Consider the following 19,981-nt stretch of genomic DNA (forward strand, 5'->3'; position numbering starts at 1 on the left):
CTCATATAATGTGGCATGTTCCTAGTCCCACTGTGCCTCCTTTTCACTAAAGGGTATAATAGATTTCTTTAATCTTAGGGATTTTATGAAAAATTAGATAATAATGTCAAATCACTCTGAGAAAAAGACTGTAGAAGTTGAAGGACAAGTACATAGCATATTCCATATAATAAAGTTCAAAAAGCGGATGGATGGATGGATGGATGGATGGAGAATTGATGCATATAGATAGATGATGACTAGATAGTTTAAGGATACATATAAATATGTCAGTGCTATAAATAAAACCAAAGAAGTGATTAACACAGTTTTTTGGATAATATAGGGTGAGTTAAGAGAAATACGATAGGAATAGGCACATGGGAGCCTCCAAAGTATTAGTAATGTTTCATTTTTTGTAATATGAGCAGGATATATAACAGGGCCCATTAAAATCATTATTCTTTTAATTGAATATGTATTGTATACCTTTATATATGATGTAGTTTTATAACAGGAGGTAATAGAATTGACTTCATATACTCAAAGGGAACTACTACTTCGAGTTGAATATTGTTTTGATTTTATTTATAATGTTATACTTCTTTTTAACTCTTTCAAGCAAATTTATGTGTAGTGTCTCCTTTTTTTCTCAGAACAACCCTGTAAGAGGGTATTATCATTTGACAAACTATTAAGTGGCACTTTAATCTCTACCTAATAGGGAAGCCTTTGGAAAGGGAAGTCTTTGTGGAAGCTGAGAAATGTTAATATATTGCTTGAATCACAATCTGTGATTGAATCTTGCCTTTTCATCTGAATAACTTTAACATATTTCAAGAGACTCTTCATCCTGAATGAAGCAGTCTTCTATATGTGAACATATGCCAAAAACATTGGGACTGATGTCACATTTATTTGGACGTAGGGCTTTGTTCTTTGCTCTGACTATATTTTGTTTTCCTTGTTTCTGGAGAAAACTAATGAATTCACCCCCTTCCTAAGGACCCCCAAAAGATTGACTTAAATGAAACATGTTTTGGAGGCATATTTTTGGTGGCAGCACTATGTCTGGCTTCTCTGAGTTTATGTAGTGGTTTAGTTGTGCATGAGCCTTACATTTCACAATGCTGGGCCCTAGCATGCTCATATCCTGCTGATGTTCAAACATTCTATTAATGTGCAATTTTTTGTTCATTGATTTTTCCTCAGATGCAGTATTCAAATTATTTTTTGGATGTATTTTGATGAGGTGACTATTGTTACTGTTGTTGTCATTATTATTAGACTCTAGCTTTGTGTGGTTATACCTGGAATTGAATGTTTTTCCTTGGGGTATACTATGTTTTTCACATTTTCTTTTTTGCATGCTTTGCAATTGTTTCAGTTGTAATGAGTGTTTATTAGTTCTTTTGACAGTAGGCTATGTATGACATTATGAAAAAAGAAGAGTAAGCTTATAAGAAATTAAATGAAATAGCTTAAATTAGAATTATTTTTTTTGTTTAATCTGCTGCCAAGAAGTTCTCCTACTTAGGGGAAGAGAAACAGGCCAAATACTTTTTTGTATTTGCAGAGTGCTAGAACTGCATTATAACCTGTACCTTGTCTAGCCAGTATATTAATACTCTAAAAAAAGTTATTAGGTAATGGAGTAAATCCTAAACAGTAAAGACCATCGTAAAGAATTTTAAATTAAAGATGAAGAAAAAGGAGCACCGTGGAGAGTAGAGATGTACCTAAGATCACTAATTGGTAAAGCTGAGGACTGAGATTGCCTGAGTCCAGATTAGGACTCTTTAGATAAGGAATAAAACATTACACTGATTTTAATTTCATAAAATGAGCGGTCGTAGTATGAATCTGTGATAATTATCTATGTGTGTTATTAAAATATTTTTGCTCATAGTTTTGTTTTTATCTTGACATTAGAGGAAGACTATGGATCTTTTTGTCTTTAAGCAAGTTAAAAAATTATCTTGACAGGCCTCCTCCAAATCCAAAGAAATCTAAACTTTAAAACTTACTTCTCGTGTCCTTTCCTAACAGCTTTTTATATGTGTTCAAAATGATAAATTTTCATAAAGAAATGCTTTCTGTAAGTGTAAATCATTGCTCCTAACATTGAAGATAGAAAGCAGGGGTATAATATTGATATATATGATAGCTAAATAAAATGTTTATGATAGTAAAATTTTAAATAGGTGATGCAGTCTAATTCATAAAATCATTAAGCTGGATACTTAATATATAGAAGGTGTCTAGAAAAAAATTCGTTGTGTTTTCCTTTACTCTCATATTCACACTTCTGATGCCAGATATGTGGCATATCTCCCCACACTGACCAATTCTCAGACACCTGCTAAGTGTCCTACAATTCAATTCAGTTCTGACCCTAACCAGAGTGAGCACAGACTCCGCATGTAAATGGATCAGTCCCACAGTAGTGTCTCTATGTCAGCTGCCATTTCCAAGTAGGAAGTCCCCAGGTTACCCACAACTTATGTCCAACTTGGCTACCAATTGTAGTTCCCTGCTACCCCTTACTCAGGTTCACAGAACACAGGAGAGCAGTTTACTTACTATTGCTGGTATTTTAAAGAATATGTTAAAGGATGCAAATGAACAGCCAGATGAAGAGATGCATAAGGCAAGTTATATGGGAAAGGATGTAAAGCCTCATTCCCTTTCCAGGAATGCCACCCTCTGAACACCTCCACATGTTCACTAAGTTTAGAAGCTCTTTCATCCCATACACAGTAAGTAAAACCACTATATGAAATCAGTTCAAAGACTATGAATACCAAAACAGTTACCTAAGAATATTTAGGGAATAAGAATATTTAGGGAATAAGACAGAATATTTGCAGAGAAAAATTTCCTGGTCAGATCATCTAGCAATGATCTGCTTAAATATTTGCTTAAAGCAAGGTTGAGCTGGCAGAAAATGAAGGGAAACACCCAGAGGTTGAAATGACAAGGATGCTTGATTCCACAAGAGTAAGCAAACTCAAAGTTTGCCTTCAGGGCATGTGCTGGCACCTGGCAGGGAGGAACTTGGTTTACAAAGGCTGTATACTTAAAGTGTTGGAAGCAAAGCCTAGGCTTTGTCTAGGGCTCAAGAAGAGTGGGAGATGGGATCCAAGATGCCCACATCAGTCTAGTACCATTGAAGGATAGCACCTTCTCTAAACTCTAAGGGAGGAAGGTATGAAGAGCAAGAAGGAATGGTGGGCCAAAAAGAATATTAAACTTGTGGGAACACAAAAATCGATAGTATGAAACAAATACCCATGTCTAATTCAAGGGTTTAAAATTACGATAAAATCCTGGACAGTAACAATTAAAAAAAAAACCCAATGAAAATAATAATAATAATAATAATAATGTGATAGGGGAATTTTTTAGATAAACGAATGAAGTTAAAGCATATGTGATAGGGGAATTTTTTAGATAAACGAATGAAGTTAAAGCATTCTCTGGTCTTTATACTTTTCAAGAGGAAGATAAAGATACTGATTAATACTAGATTTTATTAAGTAAAATACATATGGTAGAATTTCTAGGGTAATCACTAAAAAAATAGAAATAGAGTACATAATTTTCAAACAAATATAGTGAAAATGTTGGATGAGAAAAAATTCATCCCAAAAGAAGGCAAGAACTGGGGGAGGGTACAACATATACATTTAACAACATTAAAAAAAGAAGAAAAAGAAAACAGAAAACACACAATGAGATTGTAGAAATCAATTTTTAAAATCAATAATCATTATCAATGTAACTGAAGTAAATTTTTCATTTGCAAAGATTGTTGAAACATTTTTCTTGTAAGTTTTTACAAGAGACATATAAAACAAGTTTAAAAACTAGAGAATGGGGAAAAGTGTACTAGGTATAGCCTAAAAAGAGCTAGTGATTATAGAAATAGTCTTTAGAGCAAAATCATTGGTAGGGATTACTAGAGATCATTATCGGCAGAAAAATTGATTATCGATTCTTATTCAGGAAGATAAAATTCTAAATGTATAAAGCATAGGTTAAATACAGATGAGTAAATTGATAAATCCACTGTTAGAATTGCAGATTTTAATTTCTTTCATATGGTAATTGATAGATTAAGCAAATAAAATAATCAGTAAGGAAATATAAGATTAGAACAATATAATTAAAAGCTTGATTTAATGGACATGTATAGAGTACTATATACAACATTGGAGACTGTACTTTTCTCAGGAACAAAGAAAAACATTTTTTAAAACTGACCATGTCCTAGGCCATAAATCCTTAAAAATTTCAAAGGATTAGTTAGTTGTCTTTACTCAGTAATTAATTATTGAGTGCCACATGCCAGCACTATTGTTAGAACTAGGACTATAGCAAAGAACAAAACAGACACACATACAAAAATCTATGGCATCATAAAGTTTACATTATAGTGAAAGAAACAATATGTAAATAAGTAGGTAAAATATATAGTATATTAGATAATGATATGTTCCACAAAGATGAACAAAGCAGGGACAGTGGTTAGGGAAATATTGAATGGTGGAGTGAGTGGACTGCAGTTTAAATAAAGTTGTCAGGGAAGGCCTCACTAAGAAGGTGAGCTATGAGTTAAATCCCAGCAGTTTCACTGGAGCAGTGAACAGAATGGCAGAATAATAATAGAATGGGTCAGAAAGGTAGCAAGTGGCTTGGTGATATAGGACTTTGTTGCCTGTCATAAGGAGTTGAGATTTTTCTCTTGAATAGTAGGGAAAGTCAGTAGATGACTTGGAATCAATGAGTGAATAAGTCACTCAGATCGTATGTCAAGAATAGACTTTTGAAGGATAAGGGCATTTGGGAGTCTACTGTAATAACTGAGTGAGAGATAGTGACCATTCAGAGCAGGTAGCAAAAAGGATGAGGACAGAGTGGTCAGATTTTGGATATATTGAAAATTTTGCTGACAGCATTTGCTGATAGACTGGATGAAGACTATGATAGAGAAGTCAAAGATGACATCAAATGTTTGGACTAGAGCTACTGGAGAAATGGAGTTACATTGACAAGACTGGTAAGACCACACAGAAAGAATAGGTGTGTGGGAAAAACAACCCGAGATTAGTTTTGTACATGTTGAGTTTGAGTGAGCAATTCAGAGGTGAGTTCTGAAGCAGTTATAAAGGGAAATACATAGCCTTAACTGTTAATGATGAAAAGAAGAAAAACCGAAAGAGCTATGCAATTTAAGAAATTTTAAAAATATCAGTAACATACACTCAAAGAAAGTGGAAAAGGAAATAATAAAAAGTTCCGAAATTAAAGTAAAAAAGAAGGCGGTAAGAGGATTAATAAAGCTAAGCATTTGTTTTTTGACAAGATTAGTAAAATAGAAAAGTAGTGAACAGTATTAGGAATATAAAAGGGACCTAATGATAGACATACCAGAGGATTTTAAATATTGAAATAATCCTGTTTACTATGAACAACTTCATTACAAAAATCTTGAAAAATTAGATGATGGGGAAATTTTTTTAGAAATATAAAAATAACCAAAACTAACTAAAAAAGAAATAGAAGATCTGAATAGCTCTATAACCTCTAAAAAATTAAATTAGTAATTAACATTTTCCCATGAAGTAAGCTACAGTCCCAAGATATGTATAGTTTTAAGATTTTATTTATTTAATAGAGACATCAAGAGAGAGAATACAAGCAGGGGGAGTGAGAGGGAGAAGCAGGCTTCCCACTGAGCAGGGAGCCCGATGCAGGGCTCCATCCCAGGACCCTTGGATCATAACCTTGAGCAGAAGGCAGACGCTTAACAAGTGAGCCACCCAAGTGCCCCTCCAAGATATTTTTAATAAGTGCAGTTCCATCACTATACTCACACAATTTTTTCTTCCTTGTTTTTCTTTAAGTCCTTTTTTCAAGTGCCTATTTAGTTACATAGTGGTAATTATTGAGTACATGAAATTTTAAAAGAAAAGAATCCCAGGAGGGTTGATTCACTATGATGGCATTCCAAGAGACTTACTCTTTGATATGGTACTCAGATTTAAAACATTTATTGTGGCCATTAGAAAGTGGCCCACACACGGGAACAAACGATAAAAGAACAAAAAGGGAAAATAAGCAGAAGGGAACAACAGTAAAACCTCAAGCCCTTTAACTAAAAGCACCTAGAAAGATGTGCTTTTATACATGAAGGAGCTGGTTTTCATGTGGGGCCCAGTTAGGACTGGTTGGGAAGGAAAACTCTGGGTATGGGGCTACTTTGGATTTCTGCCAAGAGGTGAGGGGCCTCTACTATAATGGCAATTTGAAAAAGTTTATGATCCTAATTAGTAAACTAGGATACCAAACAAAATTAGCAGAGAATAGGTAAAAATAAATTGAGGGCCATTTCATGAACAAATTTTATATACTTGGCTCTTCCTTAAGGTTCCCCTTCTGTAGTTAGTCAGAGGTATGGCCCAAACATTCAAACCGCATTTTGTTTGGCAATCAGCATTTACTTACATAATACTTACAGCATTTTTTCTGTGTATGTAACTATACCAGTGAAATAAGTCCTTACATTTTGTTTTTGTTGCTCACATTCTCCCTCAGATATTGTATCTAAAAATCAAAACGGGTAAAAGCTGCATTGTTAAAGAAAACCATGATTCTTTGGAAAGCTATGATAATAACCATTCTGTTTTTGTGTTTCTTTTTTTAAAGATTTTATTTATTTATTTAATAGATACAGATCACAAGTAGGTAGAGAGGCAGGCAGAAAAAGAGAGAGGGGAGGGAAGCAGGCTCCCCGCTGAGCAGAGAGCCTTACGTAGGGCTTGATCCCAGGACCCTGGAACCATGGCCCAAGCCAAAGGCAGAGGCTCTAACCCGCTGAGCCACCCAGGTGCCCCAATAACCATTCTATTTTACTAGAATTACTGTAATGGTCTTAGGGAACTCTTTTTTGTCTAGTGTGAGAGAAACTGGATTCATTCTAGGGGTCAAGCTAAAAGTGGGGATGTTTGCATATTAGGCATCACATTGAATGGATGAATCTTAAGACTTTTGTTAGTCATTAGTCATTAGTTATCTTTTCATCTGTGATGTACAGAATTTGTTTTCCACCAAAATTCCAGTTGAGTTGTCTTTTTGGGACTGTTTGCCACTGTCAGTTTCTCTTGCATTCAGCTCCGCACTGTTCTCTCCGGTACCTTTATTCAATGAGTGATATTCTAGGATCTGGGTAAAAGGCCATGTTTATGAGTGAGTGAATTGTGTCAGCAAACCTGACATTTTTTTTTTTTTTTTTTAAGAGAGATTGAGAAAGAGTAGAATGGGAGGGGCAGAGGGAGAGGGAGAATCTTAAGCACAGAGCCTGACTTGGGGCTTGATCTCATGACCCTAAAATCATGATCTGAGCCAAAAGAAGAGTTGGATGTTCAACCAACTGAGTCACCCAAGAGCCCCCTGATCAGGACATTTGTTGACTTCACACGCTAGACTGGTCCCGGCTCATGGCCTCCTCATACTTCTTGTCATGAAGTCTTAGTCTCTTTCATTTGGCAATGATGGATTAAAAGACTCTATGACCTGTTCACATTCCCTGTATTAAATTGACCTTTAGGTACCTTTGAGTATACCCCCTAGCAGCAATTGGTATGTACTAGAGATGACTATGGACACTTCTATTACAAAGTTACAGCTGTATTAAAGCTGAAGGATGAGGATAGCCTTTACCAATATGGTAAAAATCAAAGATATCTTACTATGTGGTGAAGGACATGCATGGTATGTGCAAATTGTAGTTAGTAAGAGAGATATGATGATTCTTGGCTATTGACCCTCATGAATGCTTTGTGAAGTCTAGAAGAAATTCTGCTTTGTTAGATATTCTACCTTGTTCAGGTCTGAAGGGAAACATGCAGAGAAAATACAACCAGCAGTTTATTAGGGGATGTTACTACATTTGCAGATCTCATGGCTCAAGAAAAGACCATGACATATAATGTATGAACATTAATAAGTAAATTTCAGAATATGTCTACCTTTATATAAAATATATTTGCTTCCTTTGTGTTTGATAAAGTGTAGTCAAAACCTTAATAATTCTTCATCCTTTTGTTGTATATTTAAACTTCATAAAACTCAAAAAACTATGAACAGATGATGTAACTTTATTTCTGATTATAGTAAGTACTCTCACCCATCTGTCTCCTTCTGGAGGAAACAAGATAAGTACCATTCTGTTCTTAGTTTTTGAATTCTCTCCTCTTCCCATTCCTTTCCTACTGATAACCGTGTTCAAATCATAATACTCAGCTTGCTATATATTCTGATCCTTATTAACTATCTCATTACATTTGCTAGAAGGAGAAACTTAAGTTTTGTCAGTACCTGTAGAACTAAGGAGCGTCTGTCTAAATTTTAGGGAGGTAACAAATATTATCTTTCCTTAGAAAGCTAACATGTGGCCCTCAGCATTGTTGAAGTGGCTGGAAAAAAGACATTACTTTGGAAAAATCTTTAATGGGCACTCTGATCACATGTCGTTACTACTATACAAGGATATGTATTTGTCTTTAGTTCATAGGTTTTATAAATAAATGTTGTTTAACCCTAAAGCCCTTCCATTAATTCAACTTTTCCTGATCCAGAGCACTGTGTGTTGTCAATATAGTTTTTAGAACACTAAGCTACATTTTTTCAGAAGTAAAAATAGCTTTCTGAGTGTAAAAGTAATATATTTTTTTCACAATATAATACCATTTCCGTTTTTGCATGTCAAAAAATATAGATTCACATCTTGCATTATAAGGATGCATCACCATAATTGATTCAACCTATCTATGGACATGGATTATTTCTAATGTTTTGCTGCTATAAATAATGCTATAATCATCATATTCATATATACATATATATATGTATATACACACACATATATATAATCTCACATACCTACACACACACACACACCCCTTTGTGCATTTATCTCATTATTTCCTAAAAATAAGTTCCTAATAGTGGAATTACTGAGTCAGAAGTTATTCTTGATATAGTCAAATATTCCCCTCACCTTTTTGTGAAATTACTTATAATACCCACCATTGAAAAATCAGTATCTTAAAGCATTGACAACTAAATAGGTAGAATTTGGCATCTTTCCACTTTTATTTTTTATGTATTCTTTCTATTAAAATTCTTTTTTAATAATTAATAAATTATTCTTAGAGCAGTTTAGAGCGGTTAGGTTCACAGGAAAATTGAGAGGAAAGTGTAGAGATTTCTCATATACCCTCTGTGCCCATCTGCTCTAATACTAATTTCTTTTTTTACTAATGGTGATTGCATACATTTCCCATATATACATATATGGAAAATGTATGTATATGTGTATATATATTTCCCATATATGTATATATTCCCATACATTTCCCGTACATGTATACATGGGAAATATATGCATTTGTGTATATATATGTGTGCGTATATAATAATTATATATATAATTCATATATGTATGGATTATATATGAATATATATATATGAATGAGCTATTTGTCTTATGTTAATGGCTATTATTTAAGGTGTGCTAGTTAAAGCTGTGGCTTTATAACATCAGATTCAATTCTCACATCTTAGCCTCTGTTTTATATTTCAGGCATTCTGAAAGGTATGTAGTGATATCTCAGTGTCACTTTAGTTTCCATTGCCCTAATGGATAATGATGTTGAATTGAGTATCTTTTCATACAATTGTTTGCCATCAGTAGATCGTGTCTGGTGAAATGTCTCAATATCTTTTACCCATTTTCTGTCTTTTATTGTTACATTTTGAGAGTTCTTTATATGTTTTGATACTTACCCTTTATTGCATATATGTTTGTAAATATCTTCTTTCAGTTTGTAGCTTATCTTTCCATCCTTTTACTATTTGGCAGAATAAAAATCCTTAATTGTGATAAAGTCCAGTAAATCAAGTTTTCCTTTTATGAGTAGTGCTTTTGGCATCAAATACCTTTGCCTAACCTTATATACCAAAGACTTTCTCTTAGGTTTTTTTTTTTTTTTTTAAAGTTTTGTTTGTCTGTTTGTTTGTTTGTTTGTTTGTTTTGGACAGAAAGAGATCACAAGTAGGCGAAGAGGCAGGCAGAGAGTGAGGAAGGGAGCAGGCTCCCTGCTCAGTGGGGAGTTCAATGCAGGGTTCAATCTCAGCACCCCAAAATCATGACCTGAGCCAAAGGCAGACGTTTAACCCGACTGAGCCACCCAGGCACCCGTTATGTTTTGTTTTTTTTTTCCAAAAAAATGTATAGTGTTATATTTTACATATAAGACCATAATTCATTTTGGGCAATTTTTACATAAGTGTGAGAGTTGGGTTGAGGCTTTTTTGGGTTTTATTTTATTTTGTTATTTTTTATATCCAGTTGTTCTTGTACCATTTGTTGAAAAGATTACTGCATTGATTTTGCACCTTTGTCAAAAATTAGTTGGACATAATTGTGTGGGTCTATTTTTTGTTTCTCTATTTTATTCCATTGTTTTATGTATCCATCTTTCTGTCAATACCATGCAGTCTTGATTATGATAGCTATATAAGTCTTGAAATCAGGTACACTGATGCCTCTCATATTCTTCTTTTTCCAAATAGTTCTGCTGTTCTAATTCCTTTGTGTTTCCATGTAAATTTTGGAATGGTTGTCTGTATCTAAAAAATATCTTGCTTTGAATTTGGTAGAAATTGTGCTCAACTTGTTTTTAACAGTTTAGGCAGAATTGACACCTTTACTATGTTTAATTTCTTATCCATGAAGATACTGTGTCTGTCCGTTTGTTTAGAATTTCTTTACTTTTTTTTTTAAACTAGCATTTTGTAGTTTCAGCATACAAATCCTATACAACTTTTGTTAGATTTGCATCTTGGCATTTAATATTTTTTGACTAATTGTCATTGGTATTGTATTTTTGGTTTTGTGAGTACATGTTCATTGTTATTATATAGAAATATAAGTGATATTTGTATGTCGATCTATCCTGTAGCCTTGCTGAATTAAATTATTAATTTTGGAAGACTTTTTTGTAGACATAAACCACCATGTCATCTGCAAATAGGGGCAGATTTCTTCTTCCTTTTTGGTAAAAACACCTATTATTACCCTTTTTTCCCTAATGTACTGGCTAGAACTTCTAGCACTTTATTAAAAAAGTGGTGAGAGGGGACATCCTTGCCTTGTTCCCAATGTTAGGGAAAAACATTTCAGTTTGACCATTAAGAACAATGTAGGGTGTAGGGGTTTGTTGTTGTTGTTGTTGTTTTAAGATTTTATTTATTTATTTGACAGAGAGATAGAGAGCACAAGTAAGCAGAGCAGCAGGCAGAGGGAGAGAGAGAAGCAGGCTCTCTGCTAGGCAGGGATAAGCAGGGAGCCTGACATGGGGCTCAATCCCAAGACCCTGGATCATGACCTGAACCGAAGGCAGCCGCTTAACCAACTGAGCCACCCAGGCGCCCCAGGGTGTAGGTTTTTTAAAGGTGTTCTTTATCAGTTATGGAAGTCCTTCTCTTTTCCTGTTCCACCCCCCCACCCCCACCCTGAGGGTTTTATCTTGCATGGTTGTTGGATTTTGCCCAATGCATTCTCTGTATGACTTGATAAGAATATGTGATTTTTCTTCTTTTGCCTGTTATTATAGTAGGTTACATTGATTAAACTAGCCTTGTATCCCTGGAATAAACCCCAGGGAGTGGCACATAATTCTTTTCACATTTCTGTAATCTACTTGTAATATTGTATGAAAAATTTTTTGCATTTAGGGGTGCCTGCGTAGCTCATTCAGTTGAGTGTCCAACTCTTGGTTTCGGTTCAGGGCATGATCTCATGGTCCTAGGAAGGAGCCTCACATTGGGCTCCCCATTCAGCAGGGAGTCTACTTATCTCCCTCTCTCTCTGCTCCTCCCCACTAAGATAAATATTTTTTAAAAAGAATTTTTACATTTATATTCATGAGGGATTGTAGTCTCTTTTTTTGGTAAATTTTTAATTTTTTTTAATAAAGAAAAATTTTTAAGTGATCTCTACACCAAGTGTGGGGTTTAAACACATGACCCTGAGATGAAGAGTCAAATGTAATATGTAATATTGTAATAAGTAATAATATGTAATAAGTAAATGTAATATGTAATAAGTATGTAAATATGTAATAAGCCAACCAGGACGGCTTCATTATTGACTTGGGAAGTGCTCCTGCTGCTTAAGCTCAATGGAAGAGATAATGTAGAAATTCTGTTAATTTTTTAAACACTCTCAAGTAAAAAAATCTGGGACTAAATATTTCTTTTCTGGTAGTTTTTAAATTATGAATTCAATTTCCTTATAGAGGTATGCAGATTATCTGTATCATATTGGATCAGTTTTGATAGGTTGTACTTGTTGAGTATTGGTTTATTTCATCTAATGTCAAATTTATATGTGTATGTTGTTTGTAATATTCCCTTACTAACCTTTAAATGTCTAGAGGGTCTGTAGTGATAATCCCTGTTTTGTTCTTGATACTGGTAATTTGTGTCTTCTTTCTTTGTTAGTCTTGCTAGAGGTTTATCAATATTATTGCTCTTTTTGAAGAAACAGCCCTTTGTTTCACTGAATTTTTTTTCAATTTCACTGATTTCCACTCATCTTTATTATTTTTATCCTTCTTTTGGTTTATTTTCTTTTTCGAGTTTCTTGAGATGGAAGCTTAGATTATTTTTCTGTGGGTGATGTTTAATTTAATTAATTTTATTTTAGAAGAACTTATTATTGAAGTATAGTTGATATACAGTATTCTATCAGTTTCAGGTATACAACATAGTGATTCAACAATTCTATACATTACTTATTGTATATTATTTTACATTACTACAATAAGTGTAGTCACCAAGGAAGCTTAGATTATTGACTTCAGACTTTTCCTCTTTTCCAATATGAGTTTTTAGTGCTATAAATTTCCCTCTAATTACTACTTTCACTGTGTCTCACACATTTTAATATGTTGTATTTTCATTTTCATTCAGTTAAATTCTCTTTGCTTATTGAGACTTCTTTAGTCCTTTGATTATTTAGAAGTGTGTTGTTTTATAAGTGGAAATTTTCCCATTACTGTTACTGATTTCTAGTTTGATTCCATTGTAGTCAGAGAATACACTCTATGATTTCACTTCTTTTACATTTGTTAAGGTTTGTCTCATGACCAGGATATTTGGAAAGAATGTAGGCTCTGATATTTTAGGGTAGAATGTTCTATAACTGTCAACAGATCAAGCTGGCTCATGGTGCTATTGAATTATAACATGACTTTACTGATTATCTGTCTAGTTATTCTATCCATTTTGTGAGAGGAGTGTTTAAGTCTCCAGCCATAATTGCGATTTGCCTAGTTCTCTTTTCAGTTTTATCAGTTTTTCCTCACATATTTTCAGCTTTGATGTTTGATATATACTCTGTCTTTATGGTGAAATGACTTATCCATTATGTGATATCTCTCTGTCTTTGGTAATTTTCTTTGCTCTTAAGCCTTTATCAGGTGTCAATTTAGACACTTCTGCTTTATTTTTTTTTTTTAATATTTTTTATTTATTTGACAGAGAGAAATCACAACTAGGCAGAGAGGCAGGCAGAGAGAGAGGAGGAAGCAGGCTCCCTGCAGAGCAGAGAGCCTGATGCGGGGCTCGATCCCAGGACTCTGGGATCATGACCTGAGCCGAAGGCAGAGGCTTTAACCCACTGAGCCACCCAGGAGCCCCCTTCTGCTTTATTTTTATTTGTGTTTGCATAACAATTTTTCCATCCTTAAGTTTTAACCTGCCTATATTAATATACTTGAAGTGAATTTCCTAGAGCCAATATGTCATGTTTTTATTTTTTATATGTATGTATGTATGTATGTACATATGTGTGTATGTATTTAAATTTGTTACTTAGCATATAGTGTAGTACTGGTTTCAGGAGTAGAATTTAGTGATTAATCACTTACGTGTAACACCCAGTGCTCTTCCCAACAAGTGCCCTCCTTAATACCCATCATACGTTAAGCTCATCCCCTGCCAACCTCCCCTCCAGCAGCCCTCAGTTTGTTCTCTACAATTAAGAATCTCTTATGGTTTGCCTCCCTCTCTGTTTTTATCTTATTTTTCCTTACCTTCCCCTGTCCTCATCTGTTTTGTTTCTTAAATTCCACATATGAGTGAAATCATATGGTATTTGTCTTTCTCTGACTTATTTTGCTTAGCATGATGACACTTTAGTACCATTCACATAGTTACAAATGGCAAGATATATATATCTTATATACCTCATATATATAACACACATCCATAAAAAACACATCTTCTTTACCCATTCATCAGTCAATAGACATTTGGGCTCTTTCCATAGTTGGCTATTGGTGATAGTGCTGCTTTAAACATTGGGGTGCATCTGACTCTTTGAGTCATCATTTTTGTATCCTTTGGGTAAATACCCAGTAGTGCAATTGCTGGTTCATAGGGTAGCTCTATTTTTAAGTTTTTGAGGAACCTCCATACTGTTTCCCAGAGTGGCTGCACCAGTTTGCATTCCCACCAATAGTGCAAAATGGTTCCCCTTTCTTTGCATCCTCGCCAACATCTGTCGTTTCCAGAGTTGTTAATTTCAGCTATTCTGACCAGTGTGAGGTAGTATCTCATTGTGGGTTTGATTTTTATTTCCCTGACAATGACTAATAATGAACATATTTCATGTGTCTGTTAGCCATTTTTATGTCTTCTTTGGAGAAATGTCTGTCTGTTTATGTCTTCTGCCTATTTCTTAACTGTATTATTTATTTTCGGGGTGTTAATTTTGAGGAGTCCTATATAGATTATATATAGATAGATATAGATATTCTGGATATTAGCCCTTTACCAAATATGTCATTTGCAAATATCTTCTCCCATCCCATTGGTTGCCTTTTAGTTTTGTTGATTGTTTCCTTCACTATGCAGAAGCTTTTTATCTTGGTGAAATCCCAATAGTTTATTTTTGTTTCTGTTTACCTTGCCTCAGGAGTCATATCTAGGAAGAAGTTACTTCAGATGATATCAAAGAGATTGCTGCCTGTGTTCTCCTATAGGATTTTGATGGTTTCCTGTCTCACATTTAGAGCTTTTGTCCATTTTGAGTTTATTTTTGTATATGGTATAAGGAAGTGGTCCAGTTTCATTCTACATGTCATTGTCCACTTTTCCTCAATACCATTGTTAAAGAGACGATTTTTTTTCCATTGGATATTCTTTGTTGCCTTGTCGAAGATTAGTTGACCATAGCTGTGGGTCCATTTCTCAGTTCTCTGTTCTGTTCCATTGATCTATATGTCTGTTTTTGTGCCAATACCATACTGTCTTGATGATTACAGCTTTGTATTACAGCTAGAAGTCTAGGATAATGATGCCTCCTGCTTTACTTTTGCTTTTTAGCATTACTTTGGCTCTTTGGGGTCTTTTCTGATTCTATACAAGTGTTAGGATTGTTTGTTCTAGTTCTCCAAAAAATGCTGGTATTATTTTGATCAAGGTTGGACTGATATGTAGATTGCTTTGGGTAGTATAGACATTTGAATAGTATTTGTTCTTCTAATCCATGAGCATGGATTTTTTTCCATTACTTGTGTCTTCTTCATTTTCTTTCATAAGTGTTTTCTAGTTTTCAAAATACAGATTTTTTACCACTTTGGTTAGGTTTATCCCGAGGTATCTTATCATTTTTGGTACAGTTGTAAATGAGATCGATTCCTTGATTTCTCTTTCTGCTGCTTTATTATTGGTGTGTAGAAATGCAACAGATTTTAGTAGGTTGATTTTATATCCTGTGTCTTTGCTGAATTCGTGTATTAGTTCTACCAGTTTTTTTTTGGTTAGAGTCTTTTGGGTTTTCACATGGAGTATCATGTCATTTGTGAAGAGTGAAATTTAACTTCTTCCTTGATTCGGATGCCTTTCATTTCTTATTGTTGTCTGATTGCTGAGGCTTGGTCTTCTAGTACTGTGTTGAACAGCTGTGGTAAGAGTGGACATCCCTGTTGAGTTCCTGACCTCAGTGGAAAAGCTCTCAGTTTTTCCCCATTGAGATGATACCAGCTGTAGGACTTTACTATATAATACAGCCTTTATGATGTTAAGGTACTTTCTCTATATTTCTACTTTGCTTAGGGTTTTTATCAAGAAAGTATGCTGTGTTTTGTCAAATGCTTTTTCTGCAGCTATTGAGAGAACCATATGGGTCTTATCCTTTCTTTTATTATTGTGGTGTATCACGTTGATAGATTAGCAGATATTGAACCTCCCCTGTAGCCTAGGAATAAATCCCACTTGGTCACCATGAATAATCCTTTTAATTTACTGTTGGATTCTTTTGGCTAGTATCTTGGTGAGAATTTCTGCATCATGTTTACCAGGAATATTGGTCTGTAATTCCCCTTTTTGTGGAGTCTTTTTCTTATTTGGAATCAAGGTAATGCTGGCCTCATGGAAAGAGTTTGGAAGTTTTCCTTCCATTTCTGTTTTTTGGAATAGTTGAAGAAAAGTAGATATTCATTCTTTAAAATGCCTTGTAGAATTCACCTGTGAAGCCATATGACTCTGGAGTTCCTTTGTTGGGAGATTTTGATTACTGATTCAATTTCTTTACTAGTTATGGTTCTATTCAGTTTTCTCCTTCCTGTTTCAGTTTTGGTAGTTTATATTTTTCTAGGAATTTATCATTTTTTTGAGACTGCCCAATTTATTGGTGTATAATTGCTCATAATCATCTCATAACTGTTTGTATTTCTGTGATGTTGGTTGTGATCTCTCGTCTTTCAGTCCTGATTTTATTCATTTGGTTCCTTTCTCTCTTTATAAGTGTGGCAAGAAGTTTATCAGTTTTGTTAATTCTTTCAAAGAACCAACTGCTAGCTTCATTGTTTTTTTTTTTTTTATTTCTCTATCATTGATTTCTGTTCTAATCTTAATAACTTCCCTACTTCTGCTGGTTTTAGGCTTTATTTGGTGTTCTTTCTCCAGGTCCTTTAGGTGTAAGGTTGTGTATTTGAGACTTTTGCTTCCTGAGAAAGGCCTATATTTCTATATATTTCCTTCATATGTCTGTCTTTGCTGTATCTTGAAGGTTTCAGCTGTCATGTTTTCATTTTCATTTGTTTCCATGTATTTTTTAATTTCTTCTTTAATTTCCTAGTCAGCCCATTCATTCTGTAGTAGGATATTCTTTACTCTCCAGGTATTTGTTGTCTTTCAAATTTTTTCTTGTTGATTTCAGGTTTCATAGCCTTGTGGTCTGAAAATATGCATGGTATGATAGCAGTCTTTTTCTACTGGTTGGGGCCTAAGATTTATGACCCAATATGTGAACTATTCTGGAGAATGTTCCATGTGTACTCTAAAAGAATGTGTTTTCTGCTGCTGAAATGCTCTGAATAGATCTGTTAAGCCCCTTTGGTCCAGTTTGTCATTCTAAGCCATTGTTTCCTTATTGATCTTCTGCTTAGATGATCTGTCCATTGCTGCGAGTGGAGTGTTAAAGTCCCCTACTATTATTGTATTATTATCAATGTGTTTCTTTAATTTTGTTATTAATTGGCTTATATAATTGGCTACTCCTGTGTTTAAATTTAAAAACTAGCAAAAAAGGGGGGGGGAGAGATTCCTCTCATCTAGTTAATGAATATATCTATCACGTCACGTATTTATTTACTTATTTTGGTGAGTACATTTAAGTTATACCTTTAGCACATTGCAGTAAGACAGTACAGTATTATCAACTATAGTCACCATATTATACATTAAATTTTGAGACCTTATTCATCTTAGAGCAAAAAGTTTATGCCCTTTTATAAACAGCTTCCTGTTTTCCCTACCCTACAGCCCTGGCAACCACTTCTTTGGTTTCTGTTTCTATGAGTTTGACTTTTTACTCAGATTACATACATAAGTGATACGACACACTATTTATCTTTCTCTGAGTTATCTCATTTAGTGTACTACCCTCAGGTAGTCCATCTAGGTTGACGTAAATACTAGGATTTCCTTCTTTCCTATGGTTGAATAATATTGCATTGTATACATATAAACCACATCTTCTTTATCCATTCATTTCCAAGAAAGCTTATATATAATATGAGACATAGATTTAATAGAGTAATGAAATCATATATGGTATTGATTTGTTTCACTGTTATTTTTTGTTTGTTATCAGTTTTTCCTCAAATTACTTTTTGAAAATGTTTTCTTGAATTAACATATACTCAGAAAAATGAGCAAATTGTAAATGAATTATTGTGTTTATCATAAAATACACTACATAACCACTGACCCAGTAAAGAAATAGAACTTTACTGGCACTTCTTTTTTTTTTTTTTTTTAAAGATTTTATTTGTTTATTTATTTGACACAGAGAGAGAGATCACAAGTAGGCAGAGAGGCAGGCAGAGAGAGAGGGGGAAGCAGGCTCCCTGCTGAGCTGGGAGCCTGATGTGAGACTTGATCCCAGGACCCTGAGATCATAACCTGAGTTGAAGGCAGAGGCCCAATCCACTGAGCCACCCAGGCGCCCCTTTACTAGCACTTCTGAAACCCCCTTTTGACACTGCCCAATCATCCTCTCTCCTTTCCAAAGATAACCACTATCCTAATTCTGACAGCATAAATTAGTATTACTTCCTTTTGAACCTTATATGAGTGAAATTATATATTTTATTTTCTTTTGTGTTTGCCTTTTGTACTCAACATTGTATTTGTGAGAGTAGTACATGTTGTAGTATGTTGCAGTAGTAGATTCATTTTTATTACCAAATATTATATTATCTTTTCATGACATATGCTGTTTAGAATACATGAAATTTTATTTATCCATATACTGTTCAGGGACATTTCTGTTGTGTCTAGTTTAGGGCTATTATAAAAAATGTTGCTATTCATGTACATATCTTTGGGGGATATGTGTGGATCGTTCTAAAGTATTGACCATTTGTAATTTTTTTCACAAACTGTCTATCCATTCCATTGGAATTTCTATCTTTTTTGTGGCTTTTTAAATAAACTTTGGATATTATTGATCATCTTTCGTATGCAAATTACCATTTGTTTTTTAATCTAGTACATGCATTTTGTTGTTGTTCCTTGAGGAGTTTGATAAGCTTAACTAATATATGAATGTCCTACATCATGGTTTCTTAATTCTTAGATCTTCTTTCCCCAGGAGTATAAAAAAATTCACCTCAGTTTTTTTCAATCACCTTTATAACTTTATGTTCTACCTTTTATTCTTCTAACACTGAAAATAATTTTGGCATGAGAAAGAACACATAGATCCAACTATATTTTCTCTCAACTCTCTAGGACCCTTGTCCTAACATCATTTTAATATTTTCTCATGACTTGTTAACCTATTTTATTCCATACTGACAGTTACAGTATAATGTTAGGCAGCAGTCACAAAGTCATGGTCATCCATACGAGTACACACACACACACACACACATACACAGACACACACACTTTAAGAATTTGAGTCAATGTTTAAAAATTGATGTTGCAGGGGCACCTAGCTCAGTCGGGAAAGCATGCAGTTCTTCAGTTCTTTTGATTGTTTGCTTGTTTGCAAGATTATTTATTTATTTTAGAGAGAGCTATGAGGAGGAGCAGAGGGAGAGGGGGGAGAGAATTTTAAGCAGACTCCACAGTAAGTGCAGAGCTCTTCACAGGGCTGGATCCCACAACTCTGAGATCATAACTTGAGCTGAAACCAAGAGTCAGTTGCTTCACCCACTGTGCCACTCAGGCACCACAAAGCATGGGATTCTTGATTGTGGGATTGTGATTTCAAGCCCCATGTTGGACGTAGAGGTTACTCAATAAAAATGAAACTTGACATTGCATAAAAACCTAATTTATTATTTCTCTTTAAAAAAAAAAAAGAAACCTACCAGGTTATTTGTTAAAACAGAACCTGGAGGGGCGCCTG

The 19,981-nt window shown here is 34.3% G+C and overlaps 1 protein-coding gene across 10 annotated transcripts in view; it reads left to right on the plus strand.

Annotated features, from left to right (window-relative positions):
• Positions 1–19,981, plus strand: part of LOC123925775 (WD repeat containing planar cell polarity effector) — a 473,517-nt gene that overhangs the window by 206,300 nt on the left and 247,236 nt on the right. The gene's annotated exons all lie outside the window — the stretch shown is intronic.

Source organism: Meles meles, chromosome 15 (assembly GCF_922984935.1).
Source record: "Meles meles chromosome 15, mMelMel3.1 paternal haplotype, whole genome shotgun sequence".
NCBI classification, from domain to species: Eukaryota; Metazoa; Chordata; class Mammalia; order Carnivora; family Mustelidae; genus Meles; species Meles meles.